Source organism: Podarcis pityusensis (genome assembly GCF_964106645.2).
Source record: "Podarcis pityusensis genome assembly, chromosome: 10".
Lineage (NCBI taxonomy): Eukaryota > Metazoa > Chordata > Lepidosauria > Squamata > Lacertidae > Podarcis > Podarcis pityusensis.
Window position 1 is genome coordinate 6958032 of NC_138035.1, and position 5497 is coordinate 6963528.

General features: G+C 46.9%; 1 protein-coding gene across 1 annotated transcript in view; it reads right to left on the reverse strand.

Annotated features, from left to right (window-relative positions):
• The window catches only part of ASB13 (ankyrin repeat and SOCS box containing 13), a 130604-nt gene that overhangs the window by 18637 nt on the left and 106470 nt on the right, over positions 1 to 5497 (reverse strand). The gene's annotated exons all lie outside the window — the stretch shown is intronic.

Genomic DNA, 5497 nt, shown 5'->3' on the forward strand with positions numbered 1-5497 from the left:
CCATTTACCTTCCCGCCAGAGCGGTACCTATTTATCTACTTGCACTTTGACGTGCTTTCGGACTGCTAGGTTGGCAGGAGCAGGGACTGAACAACGGGAGCTGACCCTGTCACTGGGATTCAAACCACCGACCTTCTGATCGGCAAGTCCTAGGCTCTATGGTTTAACCCACAGCACCACCTGCGTCCCTAGAGGAATAGGGGTCTCCTAAACAAGTCTCTTAGCCCCCTTAACATTTCCCAGGATGCTTTGGGGGATGCCATGACTGCTTAAAGTGGTATGATACTGCTTCAAAAGAGTAGTGCAGATGGGGTCTTTAACCCACCTTCCCCTATTAATCAGTCCTTTTTCCTGCCAAAGAGATTTTAGGGTTATTTGACCTGGATATATGTGGCTGGCCCCCCCCAGGCTTTTATGCTGATTTGCTGTTGGAGAGCACCTCCAACACTTTCCGACCCTCCCGCTATAACCCAAACAGGAATGACTAGGAACTTAGAAACTGGTTTTGCTGGGTTTGTTTGTCTCACAATGTCTCACATTGTCTCACAGCGGCTAATGTTAAGCTGAGATCTGTTTATCTTTGTCCTTGACATGGTGCCTGAAGTGAATATCACTTCCCTTCCTTTTGCAAAATGTGGGCTCCACAATCCATTTTTAAAATCCCTTTGAATGAGCCCATTATTTTGTACCCTCTTACAAATTTCTTGCTTCTCTCCCACCCCCAACGGCAACCAAAACACTGTGTTGCTTGGGGTCTGAGAACCGTCGTATTTATATCTCTCTGGTCCAGATCTCTGCGGCGCCCAGTCCCAGCCTAGCTAATTGCCATATGTCATGCAAACTCCTGCGCCGCGTAATCCTAACAACAGCTGAGTCGAATCTTCATTGTGTACTTCCATTCATTTTGGGGAGTGTGCCAGAGGAGGGGGGGAAATGTTGAATCCTGTTTTGTGTTAGGAGAGGGAGGGAGGAATCGAGAAGGGCAGCGAAACGGCCTTGTTCTACTACCCCAAGCAAGGGATAAATCAAACAGGAGGATTTCCTTAATTTCTCTCATGGGAGCAAGACATAGCTGTCAACTTACAGATTTGAAAATAAGGGACCAGCAGACTTGAAAATAAGGGACCAGCAGCCAAAATAAGGGACCTGCAGCCTCACCTGTTCCAGGCACTCCAGTCTTCCTGTCCTCCTGCAGTCTGGTCAAACTCGTGCTGGTAGCTTCGAGAACACTGTCCAACCAACTTTGTAACCAGAGGTTCAACTGAATAGAATCTGAATCACATGCACCACAAGGCCTATGCAGCCTCAACTTAAGATGGCTCCCCGGCTTGGCTTTGCACTGCAAAGTTTGCAGCAGCACGTGCAACAAAATGGCATCCAGCATTCAAAAACCCCCTCAGCTTGCATTAACTAGGCACACACAAGGCATGCAAGCTCCACCCCCCAGTCGTTCTTAGAACTCCTTATTGGGTGAGCAACACAGCCAAGCAACACAGTTGGAGCCTCTCTCCTCCCTGGCCGGGAGGGAGGGAGGGAGAGGAGCTGCTTCCTTTGAAATTTAAGGGACATCATTTAAGGGACATTTAAGGGACATCTATCAATAAGGGACAGCAGTGGGACATGGCGCTGGAATAAGGGACTGTCCCTTCAAATAAGGGACACTTGACAGCTATGCTGAGCAAGAGGCAATGACCACAGGCTAAGGGCATATTCCAGCCAGGCAAAAGCAGTCAAGGAGGGTGCGGAACAGGGCCGGCGAAGGGTGTGGCCTTGTGAGAGGGGGTGTGGCCTAAGAAGGGGTGTGACTAGGAGATGGTGGCTGGCCCAAGGTCACACAGTGAGCTTCATTCAAACCCTGCTCTCTCCAGTCCTAGTCCAACACTTTAACCACTGCACCACACTGCCAGATTTAAGGGCACCATGCAGATTTGTCCTCAGCGTCAGGCATCTTCATGCATTCAGAGGCCTGATGGGTCCTTCTCTGCATCTCTACTAAATAATAATAATAATAATTTATTATTATTATTTATATTTCGCACATCTGGCTGGGTTTCCCCAGCCACTCTGGGCAGCTCCCAACAGAATATAGTGGAGTCCCGTTCACAACGTGAGCAGAACGCAACCCGCGTCTGCGCAGGTCGCGATTCGCTGTGACATCATTTCAAGCATCGAAACCCGGAAGTAACTTGTTCCGTGACTTCCGGGTTGCTGCGGGACGTATCCTGAAAGAACGTAACCTGAACCGAACGTAACAAGAGGTATGACTATTAAAAACACGATAAAACATCAAAAAAGTCTTCTAAAAGTCTGGTAGTTGTTTATTTCCTTGACATCTGATGCGAGGGCGTTCCACAGGGCGGGCGCCACCACCGAGAAGGCCCTGTGCCATTGCGCGGGTTGCGGGGGGTGCGGGGCTTGCGCCTATTGCATTTTGTGTGCCCTGATCTCTTCTTTCAATGCAACAGTTCTCCTCCTGGGTTGTTCCCCCAGCTAACCACCAGCGGCTTATCACTCCTCCAGCTCATCTTGGGACCAGCTCCACCCAGCGTGGGAGGGTGCAAAAGATAACAGCAGAGACAAAACCATCTGGTCTTCCTTGGAAAGGCTAAACAAACTTCGGCGCCTTGTCATCACTTTCTCTTTCCGGCTAGTTGTGCTGGGTGCAAGGAACTGAGGGGGGGTTGGGGGGGTTGATAATAAAAAGCCCCGCTGAGTCACCGAACTTCCGGCCTCTTCGCCAAAGCTCATCAAAACAAGCCTTTATCAGCCACACCTAAATCCACTTCGCTCACAAGGCCAATATAAGGCAATAAAGATAAAAACAAACAATCCTCCCTTCTGTGGAAGGGTTGCAAGTGGGGATGTCTCTTTTGAAAACCGACCGGAAATTCCTCAATTTGGAAAACTACCAAACTTGCTAAGTGGGGCTGGGAGGATGAATCAAATTGTTCCGTTTACACAGGCTCCCAGTTTGATTCCTGGGCTCAGTTCAAATCCCTTTAAATTCCTGAAGTATTGGAAAGGGAATCAGCTACCCACTAAGGGAGAATGGTTATGTAAGTTTCAGAATGTTTAGAATTAGCCAAATTGACAGATATAATAAGGCAAAAACCAAAAAGTGAAGTTAAAATGGAATGGGAGTGTCTAAATGAATACCTTAAAAGTCAAGGTTTGAGGACAGAAATCTGGCTGAGTCTGGAATAACCTTGTGAAGTGAAAGGATAAGAAAGAGGGATTTATATCTAGATGCTAGAAAACAGGAAGACACAATGAGAGATAAAGGAGGTGCTGTGGGATTGGTGGAAGTCAATGTTTGTTTTTCTTTTTAGTGTGTATATTATTAACTTGTAAGATATGGATTTGTTGTTTTCTTGTATGCTGGCTTTTGGGTATTGTTATTTTTCGATATTTTTCGGGTTGTGTGGAAAATACTAATAAAATTTAAAAAAATATTTAATTTTTTTAAAAAAATAAAATTTCTTAACGGCTTGGAACCAGACTGCCTGCATGATCACCGACGGATTCAAACAACAATAAAGGAGATCCCGACGAAACATTAGGAAGAACTTTTTGATGGTAAAAGCTGTTCGACAGTAGAAAAGACTCCCTCGGAGTCCTTAAGTGGGTTCCCTATCGGTAGGAGAAAATAACAGAGGCCAACCAGAGAATATTGAGAAGCAAAGCAGCTAGTAAGCTTGATCTTTATTGAACTGTTGCAACAGGGTGCTCCCCTCACACGCAGGAGAGGAGGAGGACCCAGAACAAAGGTGTGCCCGCCCTTATATAGACATTTTAAATTCCCTCCCTGGAGCTCCAGACCACCCCTCCATACATCATACATACATCACAGAAGGGGTATAACCCAAGACCACCCCCCACAAACATCATACCTACATCACAGAAAAGGCGGTCTACAACAGAAATTTGAATGTTGTTTTTCCCTGTCCGCCAGGTTATCTGATAATACCTTATCTGATTGCCTTCTCTGGTAGTCTGGCTATTCCTCTGAGATAAAGGTAAAGGGACCCCTGACCATTAGGTCCAGTCGTGGCCAACTCTGGGGTTACGGCGCTCATCTCGCTTTATTGGCCAAGGGAGCCGGCGTACAGCTTCCGGGTCTTGTGGCCAGCATGACTAAGCCGCTTCTGGCGAACCAGAGCAGCGTACGGAAACGCCGTTTACCTTCCCGCCGGAGCGGTACCTATTTATCTACTTGCACTTTGATGTGCTTTCAAACTGCTAGGTTGGCAGGAGCAGGGACCGAGCATCGGGAGCTCACCCCGTCGCGGGGATTCGAACCGCTGACCTTCTGATCTGCAATTCCTAGGCTCTGTGGTTTAACCCACAGCGCCACCCGCGTCCCTATATTCCTTTGAGATGGTATCACAGTACCCAATTCCTGAGACAATGGGAAGGTTCCCTCACCCCCTCCCTCCTTGCAGAGAAAACATTTCGTCAGTTTGGGAGTCAAAATGGTTTCAGGACGGTCTTCCTGTGCTGATCTATGTACGTGCTTGGTTGGTACATTTATGAACATTTATTATATATATAAGACCTTATTTTTTTTATTACAGGTGCCCTTCCAACTCTCACCAGCCAGGAAGCCACCACTGTGGATGTCACGCCTTCCTTCCCTTCCAGGGTTCCTTCGCTCCTGCCATCTCACCCCTGACATAGTGTGGAAAATTTTTACACTTGTGAAGTCAGGTGAACTAATGCCAGTGTACTGGAAGAAGCAAAGATCACGAGTGTCAAAGCAATGATTCTTCAACATCAACTTTGTTGGACTGGTCATGTTTTGCTGGTGCCTGATTATCGTCTTCCAAAGCAACTACAGTCATACCTTGCAACCCCAGAGTCGGTCACGACTGGACCTAATGGTTAGGGGTCCCTTTACTTTTACCTTACGTGGTTTATTGCTTTCATTTTATGCATCAGTGGTCTCATTAGATAGTAAAATCCATGTTAAATAGCTGTTTTAGGGCTTGTCTTTAAAAGTCTGGAACGGATCAATCAATTTTGCATTACTTTCTATGGCAAAGCGCACCTCGGTTTTGGAACGCTTTGGTTCTGCCCGGACACTGAGGTCCAGCTCCGAGAGCCTTCTGGCGGTTCCCTCGCTGCGAGAAACCAAGTTACAGGGAACCAGGCAGAGGGCCTTCTCGGTAGTGGCCCCTGCCCTGTGGAACGCCCTCCCACCAGATGTCAAAGAGAAAAATAACTACCAAACTTTTCGAAGACATCTGAAGGCAGCCCTGTTTAGGGAAGCTTTTAATGCTTAATAGGTTTTTGTATTTTACTGTTTTGTTGGAAGCCGCCCAGAGTGGCTGGGGAAACCCAGCCAGATGGGCGGGGTATAAATAATAAATTATTATTATTATTATTATTATTATTATTATTATTATTATTATTTTGGAACCGACTTCTGGAACGGATTAAGTTTGAGAACCAAGGCACCACTGTACAGCTATATGAGGATGTCGCTTTGACCGCCAGC